We start from the raw sequence: 13,230 nt of genomic DNA on the forward strand, positions 1-13,230 counted from the left end.
CTCCCCAGCTGGGTCTAGACTGGGTCTAGAGAGTATTTTAAATTCGGGGAATTTAAAACAGAAAGTAGCTCATCCACATAAGGACTGGTAGCTCCCCTTACGATAAGGGTTCAGATCGCGCGAACAGGTGTGGGATTAGAGCTCTGGGTAGCTCCCCAACTGGGTCTAGACTGGGTCTAGAGAGTACTTTAAATTCAGGGAATTTAAAATAGAAAGTAGCTCGTCCACAGAAGGACTGGTAGCTCCCCTTACGATAAGGGTTCAGATCGCGCGAACAGGTGTGAAATGTGTGTGTTTAGTTAGTTTGTTTGTTTGCTTGTTTTAATCAATTTTAAATCATGCTTTTTATTTGTTTTTGTTTCTAATGTCTCTGTAAAGCACTTTGAATCACCTTGTTGTTGAATTGTGCTATACAAATAAATTTGCCTTGCCTTGCCTTGCCTTGCCTTGCTTACCTTCAGGGTCATACGTCACATGAAAACCAAAATAATTCCAAACGCCAGATCTGAATGAGGGTGGGGGAGGTTCATGTTGCAAGGAGAGCTTAACTTCTGTCTTGCTAGCTTGCCCTGCGCTCTTCATTCTGACTATGCTGTCTGTGTTGAGCGCTCAGTGGATCTGCGTTCGACTACTCCGCCTAGGCTGCACTGTCGAGCGCAGATCCACTGAGCGCTCCACACAGACAGCATAGTCAGAAGGAAGAGCACAGGGCAAGCTAGCGAGACAGAAGTTAAGCTCTCCTTGCAACAGGCAAATTGACCCTCATTCAGATCTGGCGTTTGGAATTATTTTGGTTTTCATGTGACGTATGACCCTGAAGGTAAGCGAGTCATGGACTAAAGTAAAACAGTATGTTGGATGTGCCATGCAATGCTCAATTACATTGGTGTGAACTAGTGTGTTAGCGCAGTTAGCTCGTTAACGTGTTGGCCGTCTAGCCCCATGCACGGAGCGATCGGCGGTAGCTCGTTAACGGAGATTTGCCGTGTTGTGGCGTTAAGGTCATTTCAACGAGATTAACCTGAAAGCACTAGTGGGAACACAACGAATATGACTGCACATTTACACCGACATCATCCTAGTGCAAAGACAAAAACAACAAGCATGCTACTAACTTTAGCCGAGTCATTTAGACAGCTGTTAGCACATGATTCTCCTTATGCTGCTGAGAATATAGCCCAGAAGAAGCGGATAGTATAGCTTTTATTTTGGAAAGAGCCATTTCTCTGTAATAAACTCTCTTTTCCAAAGATGAGTGATACCTCACCAATTCCTCTGACATCGTCTTATTAATCGTTAGCTTACTATGCAAACATGACAAGTGAAATCTCCCGCAGCTTAAACATGTGAGAGGTTGATCGCGCAGAGAATCGCTGAGCTTATGTGAGTGCGCGTGTAAAAGCATTTCAGTTCTGCTGAGCCAAATAAGACAGGTCAGGGTGAAGAAGTGACAGCCAAATAAAAGCTTACCACAAAACGGAGAAGTTATGACAAATCAGACTATAAGGCAAAAAGAAAGTGCAGCTTTATGGTTTCATGGACAAAATAATTTCTGTGGCTGCAATATGACGAGCTATATAACCAGGGCTGCACATAAGTGGTCCACAGGTGCGCATTCGCTGTCAAAATAAAAAACGCGCACAAGGGTTAGGGTTAAATTTAAAAACTGTACTTTTGAGTTAAAATATATATTTATAATTTTAATAAATGACAAATTAAAAAGGCATGAACATTTTTTTTGTATCGAAAAAATATCGAACCGTGACACCAAAGTATCGAACCGAACCGAACCGTGAATTTTGTGTATCGTTGCACCCCTAATATATATATATTGGGGGTGCTAGTAGGTGTTAGGTTCAGGGAATTTACGCAAATTTGCACGGGGTTAGTAAATCTAGTGGTAGGGACTTGCACCAAGAAAAAAGTCAGTATTTCTAGTGTTAACCATAATGTAAACCAACAAGAGGCCACCAGACAGGAAAACATACAAAGAGACTTTAAGAGAATGCTAACTGCCCCAACAGTACTGACCTAAGCCTAATCTTAAAAGTAGAGAGGGTATCTGTCTTCCGAATCCAAATTGGCAGCTGTTTTCACAGAAGAGGGACCTGAAAGGTGAAGGTTCTACCTGCCATTCTCCCCAACTTTCAGGCAATGAATGGTTAATCTAAAAAATAAACAAAAAAATACTGCAGTGAGTGTCCTGTAAAGTTTTTAACTAATTTTAAATAAACTTTTAAATGTTTTGTGCACTTTGATTAAAAATTTTCAGGGATACGACTTTGTTTTGTTTGATTATATATCGTCTTTATTTTCTCATCGTAGATGGTCTGTTTATATTATTTGTAGAGTTTGTAAATGAGCAGCCAAAATGGTTTTCACTGAGTCAGCAAAACTGTTTCTCCCCACAACATGATTTTCATTGGTATATCTAAGCAACATGCTTACCATGTGGAGATTTGCTAATGGTTAAGGCAAAAAATGTATGCTTTTTGATCTGTCCCTTCAGATTTTCCACAACATGACTGTAAGGATGTGGAGGGGCTCACAAATCAGCAGGTCTGTAACCAGGAGAAGAACTCCAGTTTAGGCCAGGAGGATCCTTCACAGATTAAAGGGGAACAGGAGGAACTCAGTACCACTGAAGAGGAAAAACCGCTTGTACTAATGCAGGAGACTGCAAATTTTCCATCTCGTGAAAAAAGTGACCACAGTGAATCAGAACCATGCTGTGACCAGTGCCTTTCTCACAACTCTTCTGACACAGATGAGGATGAAAGCAAGGATGGTAACTCACACAGAAATAAGTCGGAGCAAATCGTATCAGGCTTGTCAGTTCAAAATTCCAAGACAGCTAAGTTATGTAGAACCTGTGGGAAAAGATTTATTTGGAAGTCAGACTTAACTAAACACATGCGAATTCACACAGGTGAGAAGCCACATTGCTGTAGTAGTTGTGGGAAAAGATTTCATGTAAAATCAAATTTGAAAACACACATGCGAATTCACACAGGCGAGAAGCCACATTGCTGTAGCACCTGTGGGAAAAGATTTACTAGGAAGAGTCACTTGAAGAGACACATGCAAATTCACACAGGTGATAAGCCACATTGCTGTAGCACCTGTGGGAAAAGATTTACTGTGAAGGGTCATTTGAATATGCACATGCGAATTCACACAGGCGAGAAGCCACATTGCTGTAGTAGTTGTGGGAAAAGATTTCATGTAAAATCAAATTTGAAAACACACATGCGAATTCACACAGGCGAGAAGCCACATTGCTGTAGCACCTGTGGGAAAAGATTTACTAGCAAGAGTGAGTTGAATATACACATGCGAATTCACACAGGCGAGAAGCCACATTGCTGTAGCACCTGTGGGAAAAGATTTATTAGCAAGAGTCACTTGAAGAGACACATGCAAATTCACACAGGTGATAAGCCACATTGCTGTAGCACCTGTGGGAAAAGATTTACTAGGAAGGGTCATTTGAATATGCACATGCGAATTCACACAGGCGAGAAGCCACATTGCTGTAGCACCTGTGGGAAAAGATTTACTAGGAAGAGTCACTTGAATATGCACATGCGAATTCACACAGGTGAGAAGCCACATTCTGTATTACTTTAGTACAGTTGAAAATGCATTTCGGAAACCATCCTACATGCTAAGTTTCATTCTTAGAAAATGGTGATGGCAGATCACATAAACAGTGTTTGGATCATTTAAAAATGAGCATTCGGAAAAAAAAACTTCATTTTGAAAAGGTTTTCAGAAGCTCAGTTTCTTTTTTCACACATGGACAAGAAAAAGTGTTTGTCTCGCAACATGAAATGTTTGCACCTTTATCACATTTTCTGACATCATTTTTTATTGTTTATGGGCTTTGTCTTTACTGAAGTTTCTTCATTTTCTTTGGCATGGCCTCAACAGTGCTTGAGATATTTTTGGGTCTTGACATAAAAGAACTATTTCTCAGAATCACACTTGGAAATATCAGTTTAAAAAAACTACCCGTGTACATGCGGTAGCCTTTATTGAAATCAGTTTTTTCTCTGAAGTTCACAGTTTGAAGGTGTTTAAAGCATGAGACAGTTTACTAACTGTACACTGTTCGCTAACTTGCACACTGCCAGAACTCCTGTTGGGATTTTGTTTTGTTTTTTAATGAATTTATACACTAGATTGACATTAATGGGAAGTGCTTTGTAGATGGAAAGGGAATATTTTAGGGAATGACAATGTTAGGCGGTTGATTCAAGTTCTCGTATTGTTTGTGACCCATATACTTAGGTCATTTATTATTCATATTTTTAACATAGCTTGCACTACTGTTATGTGAACACCTGTTGATACCCAGCTGTTGTTTTGTAAAAGGACCTCAGAAGAGTCCCGGGAGTCTTCATCTTTATTTATCTTGATTGGTGTTTGGCCTGCATGTACTTATGGCGAACACCCTAGTGGGCTTTTCTTTCTTCTAAATCTTTGTTAATCTTGTATGTTCAATAAAACTGTTGGCATCACACTTCACTCATCTCCTGTAGATTTTGTGTTTTGGTTTCAATTGTGTTCCAAAAGCCTGAATCAACATCTTTCCAGCCTATAGAAATTCTGCAAAGCCTTTAAAATTTGCGACCCCACAATCCTGCTGCTCTTTGAAAAACTAACAGTACTTCCAAACGAGCTGTTAAACAGGGCTTCGTGTGATCTGCCTTTTGGTGATCAACTGGTCAGAAAGATTCAACGCATTCAAGTGGATAATCATGCTAACTTCCTTGATTCTTGTCCTCACTTTCCAGGTCCTCAACGGTACTCCATCAATGTCTCCTGAAGTTGTGTGTTTCAGAACAAAAGTGGAGCAAATAATAGCAAACACTGAACACACACCTCCCCTGTCTGCCAAGAGCATGTCTAAGACTTTTCTATACCACCATCAGTGACGTGAAGACAGATTGTTCAATATTAGATTATTCTGTTATTATATGTTACCTTATATATGTAATCAAAGTAGTTGAATTAGAATACTGCTGTAGATCACATTATACCCTTTAATATAGAGTGTGTGAGCTGTATGTAGTTTAGTTCTCATTATACTTTTGAGTTAACAGAACATATTCACATATTAGTTCATTAGATAAATGTGCAGAAATGAAATAGAAGTTGATTTAAGGAAAAGCAGATGCTGGCTTCACGGTGCAGTTGAACGCTGGCAACGCGAGAGCGAAACACGTCCGTAGGTTTGGTTTATGATACGGCGTGTTCCGGTGGTGCGGCCGTGAAGTGCAGTAGTGGTTGGTGCTAGTTTTAGTACATTGGATAGAGGTTTTGACGGTGGTTTGTGGCGTCAGTCGAGTTTTAAGGGCTGCGGTCATAATACAAAGTAAAATTTTAAGTACATAGAGCAAAACCTGGTTTATGATGTCAGGTATAACTTCGGGGATGCAAGCATCACTTTTATGATGCGACTTTGCCCCGTTGTGGCGGTCATAAGCGCAGAGAAAGGGGTATTTTGGTCTATGGTGCAGTGTGATTATAGGTAATGGGAACCACACCCAGCACGAATCAGCAGCTGTGAAAAAGACAGCAGCGAGGAGAGAATTAGAGGAGAAATTAAGAGAAGTTTTAACACATAAAATTGGGGCCAACGGACTTGTGGAGGTTGGGAAGGCGTCCGGAGCATCACAACAAAAAGGTGAAACAAAAACACACAAGCAGAGAAATCTGAGAGAAAGGCTCCTTTTAAGGTAACGCCTAGTTTGAGAAAAGATAAAATTAACCTGCTTTTATACAAATGCACATACACGCAATGAAGAAACAGCTTACACTCATGAACACGTGAAGATTTTCCAGCAAGGTTAAAGAAAAATTAACATACTTAAATGATGAAGTCTATACATTACTGACAAAGAAACCCTCTGGGTTGCAGGACAACAATTTAACTAAAAAAAAAAAAGGAACACTGGTCTAACCAACCAGGCAAGACACAACAAATTTAGTGGTTAAAAGATTCAAATTGTGACATGTTTTCTGTTGATTGATTAATAAAAGTGATTACTGAATGAAAGAAAGTTCCTTTTTTGGGCTTTTAAACATGATCTTAAGAATTTTAACATATACCGGTGTTGTCCTGTCAACTTGGTGGGTTAGGAGTTGATTATATCGGGAGACAAAAAACAAAAAAAGGGGGAGAGAAGGCTGACACAGGGCCTGGCCCCATTGTCTCCCCTCTGAATAACACAGCCAACACAACATCATTTTCCTGTTCGTTTGTTTTTGTTTTTTGTTTGTTTTTGTTTTGTTTTGTTTTTGTTTTTTCTATACATATTTAATTACAGGCTGCTTTGCCGGCCCTGAAAGCCGAGGCTGACTGGACTCCTGCTCTCCCCCATACGTGACACTGACCAAATGCTGCAACAGCTGGACCCACAACAACGACCTGAGAATGTCAACAGACCTGCAGGAATGTGATCTCATGCAGCCGAGACGGAGAGCACTAAACCTAAGGCCCGTTTCACTACACGGGGGAAAATTCCCAGACTGCGTCAGCTGACAGAGCTGTGACGAGACGCCCGCCAAGCCCGAATGAAAAGTAAGGCCGAGCGAAAGAATGCTGACCTTGATAACTTTGCATTCACACTGTGCAGGACAGTGATGGACCAACACGGATGATCGGGTGGCGAAAAAGGGCGTGACCGAGACAAGAGGAGTAACTGAGGACAGAAGGCACCTCAGAATGGACAAAAACACAGAAGAAGATGCAGGTTTCACCTGCGGTGAACATCGACACTGGAGAAAGGACTGCCCCAATTGGGGTCAGAACCAGGACGGACTGAATTTTGAGCAGCAGCAGCAGCAATGGTCGCAAACAAACTGAAAAGGAGGGGGGCAGGACCCCAGGGCATGCTTCAGGCCGTGGTTTACCCAGAACACCAGAACAGGAAAGTGATGAACACACACACACACACACACACACACACACACACACACACACACACGTCTCCAAACACACAGATTCAGAATGAAGTGAAATACACACATGAACACGTGCACTCGTTGAGTGAGTGAGAAATGACACACACACACATATACATACACACACACACACACACACACACACACACACACACACGGGAATGCTGATTCACTGAGAAGTGATGCACACACATACACATGCACACGCTTGTGCAATGAAGAGTGATCCACACGCACACACACATACACGCTGATGCAATGAAGAATGCTTTGCTTATGCTGATATGCAAAATGCTGCACACAAACATCCCAATGCATAATTTTTATGAGGAGCCATTGATTACCATTAAATACTTAGAATGTGTTATATGTCACCCAGAGGGCATTTATGTAGATTTTAGGAATAAGGTCTAAAAAAGTTTGGTTATGAAAACAATGTCTGTGCGTGATGTCTGTTTATGGCTCAAGGCCTTGACTGAATTCTTTGCTGTGCTTCACACAGCCCTGATGAGGAACAGTGGCACAGAGTGAAAATGATGAATTAATAGTGTAAGTTTAGGTTGGAGTACGGCATTTTCTGTGATTGAGTTTTAATTCAAGGAGGAACAAAAGGTGTTACGGCACCTGAGGTTCTCATTCCCACACAATATTGTCCCGGCAGGAAGCAAAATGTTCCTGTGAATTTCTGGTTGATTGTTTGGTTTTGTTTAGCGCTAGCTTGATTTTATCAGTGAGCTTTGGCTTGTGTTCTTTCTCGTAAGCGAGAGAGGGATAGTTTTATGCTTGGACATGTCTGCAACGGGCCCTAGTTTATGTTATTGTTATTAGTGTTTTATTGGTTACGTCTGTTTTCGTTTTTGTTACAGTGCACTGGAGAAAAAACATCTGAGAGGTGTGATCCACCGGTGGTGATATGTTGATATTTTGTGAGTTCATGATTTAACAATCAGCTCTTTAAACAAGGCCTGAAAGATTGAAATTTAAAGCGCTATAAAATATTCTTACAAAAACAGTTGCAAAGTGTGCTTCTCCATGATTGTAATTGGCTTGGGAGAAATTCACTTATAGGGAACACTGAGAAGTTCTGAGTCTAAAAGGATTGCACTGAGTCAATCCGGCCCAAAAAACAACAAGGAATTGTTTTCCTTTAAAATGATGACGTCATCTTGCTGGTGATGGAGGCTCGAATAGGTTGCGCGGGAGACTCCATTATCAGCAACATCTGGTATGAATGTGTATGGAGGTATGCATGTGAATGGACTGTGATGGACTGACGACTAAAAGTTTTGACTGACTTGATACTGAGACAATGACTGCACCAACTTTAGGATTCGTAAATGCCAATAAACAATTCATAAACAATTCACCCAGCCGACAAGAGAAGGGTGGATGCTTCGCTTTGTTTTGTTTTGTTTTTTCAGGAGCAGGAGGATAAGAGAGACTGGAGGAGGAGACTCTAGCTTCACATAAGTATGAACTGCAGACTTAACACTGTGGTTGCTGATTTTGAGTTACCGATGTTTGCATTAAGAAAACTGTGCTATATTAGCTGTGTTTTGAGTAAGGTATCATGTTATATTATTGGGAATGCCAAATGCTACAGTGGAGAAGACTTTTGATACCACTCATGACTGGAATATGTTATTATTAACCATAGCAGGCCACTGTAAAAAGTCAATTAAATTTTATAGAGGAAAATCGCCAAAATTGAACAATACCTATGAATGACTGGCCACATTCAGAATAGAGATATGCAATAATAAACATTGGTCCACGTGATTTAGGTTCTCACTTGAAATAGTAAGTTATTAAATGTAGAATATAATCGACAGGGACATTTGATAGGATGTGGTACTGAAAAAGAACAAGAGCAAAGTAAATAAAGAAAATATTGTGTTTAGTTTGGATAAATTCAAATTAAAATGTACCATTACACTCAGAGGATCAATGTGAAATAAAACATATGCAAAATTTGTAGGAAGTACATGACTGATAACTGTTCTGTCCTGAGCGTTTGTTTCCAGAGCACCCACTTGACCACACCAACAGTTTTTCGCCACCGAGGAGGGGTACTTGCAAAAAGAATAAAATAAAAATCTGAGTTTAACAAAACATTTTAAATGTAAATATCAAGCTTACCTTTCTTTTTCCATGAAATGTGCTTGTGGGCACGCCAGCCATTTTGAAAAGGTGGGCAAAGCAATTGGCAAGGCCACACCCCCACACATGTGACATAATTTTAAAGGTACTGTTGCCCTCTCTAAGAAACATCAGGAATTAGAGGAGTGGCAAGTAGAGTATGCGAGCTACAAGCAAAAACTAAAATGTGTACTACAGTGTGCAAAAATGAAATACTGGGTCATCAGGGGGTCATGAGGGACATTTATAAAACTAAAAGTCCCACTAACCTTAAAGTGCACTTGAAAAGCCCACACAAGAAGGTTAACCTAGCTTACCTAGAAGACCTCATCAGGGGGAGCACACTCCCCCTCCTTGAAGAGCTCACCCACTCAACCCGCATCCCCAGAAAACAGCTAACCCCAGATAAGGCAGCGTGATGTATCCCGAGACAACAGGACTGGGACATCTAAATAAAGGTGTGAAACAATCGCCTTCAAAAGGTTATCAATTCACTTCAACCAAAATTAGGACCACTCGGTGCGGCAAGAGTTAATAGTTATTAGTCTCAACACCCAAGGATAACCAGAAGAGCATGACTGATATGATGGAACTGGGATTTTGTTACACTTAATTTTTTGCAAAACACAAATAAAACTAAATTGAAACTAAGGATTTTCAGAAAATAAAAACTAAACTAAACTAGCAAACAATTGGTAAAAACTGATTAAAACTGATGAAAATTGCAAAACTATTACAACCCTGGTCCAGACTAAGATGGTGTTGGACATCTTCAGGGCAGAAAAGGGTTGGTGTGACCAAGGTGTGGTTTGGCTTGTTGTATGTACATTTCAAAATGTTACAGCTCTGGATGGACCAGTTACCAGGGCATGGAAGGATGACAGACTTTATTACATGAGGAGAAGGGACATTTTCGGGATCGAAGATCCTCAGGGATGACAAGGCTGGAGCAACGGTACTCGAGAGAAGAATTTCTGATACTTTCTGAGATATGATGTCACCAACCTTCTCTTTTAAGTGTCTAGCTCCGGTGAATTGACACATGGGAGTGTGTCAAAACGGGGGAGTTGAGTTTGAACATAATATGGTCAAACTTAAGCATATAATGGGTTAGACTTAGAGATGACTCATTAATTTTTGATTTCTTTTACACACACATAGATTATGATTAGAATAAGTCCTGAACATAATATTTTGAACCAAATTTGAATCATTAGAACAATAATGGATAACAATATTAGATTATCAAGGCTAGGGAGAGAGGTGTTTTGGTTTTCTGTCTCTTGCAGAGAAAGGAACAGACACCAGACGGGGACCCGGAGATGTGAGGACCCTTCACAGCAGGGACAGATGTAGGGACTGCCGAGACAGCAACTGGGGTCAAGTGTCATGACGTTTGGGCTCCTGGAGAAGATGGATCCCACAAACACAGCAATAACCATGAAGGGGTTGGCGAAAACCAGGAACACCAGACCAACGAGGTTCAAGAGGCTCTTGGCAAAAAGGGGGACACGCCGGTGACCCCAAAATACACAGATCTTTGTTTGAAATCGGGGCAGAATAATCCCCAGAACTGTGCAATGACTAAAGGGTGGTCTAACCCCGGAGGTCGAAGAAAGAAGCTGAGAATCACCCAACTGGAAGACACTGGTAGCTGCAGCAATAAAAATAAAGGTTAAAAGCTCCTTAGACAGAGGTTCTAGTCTAAGTACATTTGAAAGGTATAAGGGGGCATTAAAATGGGAGTGGAAAACTGGAGCACCAAAATAAAGCTGTGGGAGAATTGGGGAGTGATGGGAGAGTCATCTGTAACTGCTGTTATGGTTGTAAATCTAACTTTGCTTGCATCTGAACTGCGTGAACACAGAGGTCATCCCACATATGGTCCACCCGTTAAAGGGGGACAGAGGGCCTCAGGATCAAGAAAACTTGGACCTTGCGACCCTGGAGTGCATGTTGTAAGTGATCTCTTTCAGAGATCAAAAGGGGGAATTATTAGATTATTCTGTTATTATATGTTACCTTATATATGTAATCAAAGTAGCTGAATTAGAATACTGCTGTAGATCACATTATACCCTTTAATATAGAGTGTGTGAGCTGTATGTAGTTTAGTTCTCATTATACTTTTGAGTTAACAGAACATATTCACATATTAGTTCATTAGATAAATGTGCATCACTCTGTATCCTTGATCTGCTGGGAATGTGTTACACTGTTTTCTTGACATGCTTAATTGTTGAATCATGAAGAGAAGGTTGTAAGCAGGAGACTCTGTGTCTAAAGACAGGGGAGATAGATAGACCACATTCCACACCCCCACCTTACAGAAAGCAGAGAAACAACTGCCGAGGTCATAACTTAGGCGCTGTAACAGAGAAAAAATGTGATGTTTTGGCTTTTACGACTAGCTGGGGGCCACTAGAGACTATAAAAAGCTGAGCAACCCGTCACCATTTTGAGACATGTGCCTGACCCTCTGGTAGCATCTCTCCCGTCCGGACATTGTAATGCTCTGACTGTTGAATTATATGGAAATAAATGATTGTTGATTGAGCATTTATACACCGAGTATTGTCCCTCCTTCAGCCCAAAGATTCAAAGAATTGGGAGAATTCAACATCAAACAAATCTGCGATGGTATTTTCAGATTAAGTTAGCCAATTAAACATCAAAGTGGACTTAATTAATGCAGTCAACAATTCCTTAGGAGGTATCATGGCTCGTGGGGTGAGCTGTGTGGAATTTAACTAGGACCCAAGATGCTGGCAGCTGAGATGCAGGAGAGTTTTATTGAGAAGATGGAGATACAAACAGAAACGGCGGAGGTGTGTAGGAAACTAAGCATAACCTAAATTGTAGAAAACTAACAAAACGAACCTGAAGCGCTAACTGGAGACCCGGGAACATAGAAATACGCAGGGAGGAACACAGGTTGACACAGGGAATTAACGCAGACGAACTAGCAACAGGCAAGAGAACACACAGGGCTTAAATACACACAGCAGTAACCAAGGGATGGGCGACAGGAGGGGAACACACCTGGGACAAATCAGAGCTGACGAGACAGGGGAAACGTAAACTGACCACACTCACATGAGACAAAGACCTTCAGAATATAACAGGAAACTTACAGACACAAAGAACCAGACAAGACACTGAACTCAACAGACAGACTCACAAGCAGACACAGTAACACCATGGACAGACAGTCAATAAATAAATGTTTAAATGATAGAGATCTTTCTGTTATTTCACAACTATAGAAATTTCTGATTTTACAGTGATTAAAGAGCTCTCTTTTTTCATTATAAGACAGTTTGAGTAATGAGATATCTGAACCTTGACACATGTATTTACTGCACTTTATGCTGAAAAAGATTTCTTTCATTTACTAGAGCAGAAAAACTGACACTTGTGTCAGTAGTTCAGCCCACTCAAGATCACAGTCAGCTGTGGCACAAGGCATAACAGGAATCTGACGTCCATTGGTCTGTTGAGTGAGCTCAAATTCCAGCTTGAAGCCATTAGAGTGCGCTGTTTTTTCATTGTGGATCAAACTCCTGAGGTACAGAGAGATGAAAGAGAAAGCTGAAAGTACTGCAGTGATTGTGTTCATACTCAGGAGTCAAATTGGGCCGGAACGAGTGCAGTGTGTTGTAATCAGTGAAATAAACTGCAGATTTACACATGTAATGTGACAATGTAGAGCAGGATGTGGAAAGTAGTATGCATGCCAAATATCCTTGGGAAAGATACTAATCCCAAGTTGTTCTCCGATGTGTCCATCAGAGTATGAATGACATATACATGTGTGTGACTGTTAGATAGAAAGCACTTATGCAGAAAAATGAATTGGTGTGAATGAGGCAAGTTGTATGAAGCGCTTTGAGTACTCAGAGTAGAAAAGCGCTGTATAAGAACCAGTCCATTTACCATTAACGTGGAGAAATCACAGTGACTGTGGTGGTCAGCGAAAGGTTACATCAAGTGTAGCAGAGATTCATTTATATTTAAGTTCATACCAACTTCATACTGTCTGATATAAAGACAATATACAGAAAAATGTTGGAACTCAGCCCAGATGTGAAACATCTGCTTACATTTTGTTGAATTCAC

The sequence above is a fragment of the Rhamphochromis sp. 'chilingali' genome (genome assembly GCF_963969265.1).
Source record: "Rhamphochromis sp. 'chilingali' genome assembly, chromosome: 12".
In the NCBI taxonomy this organism is placed as follows: domain Eukaryota; kingdom Metazoa; phylum Chordata; class Actinopteri; order Cichliformes; family Cichlidae; genus Rhamphochromis; species Rhamphochromis sp. 'chilingali'.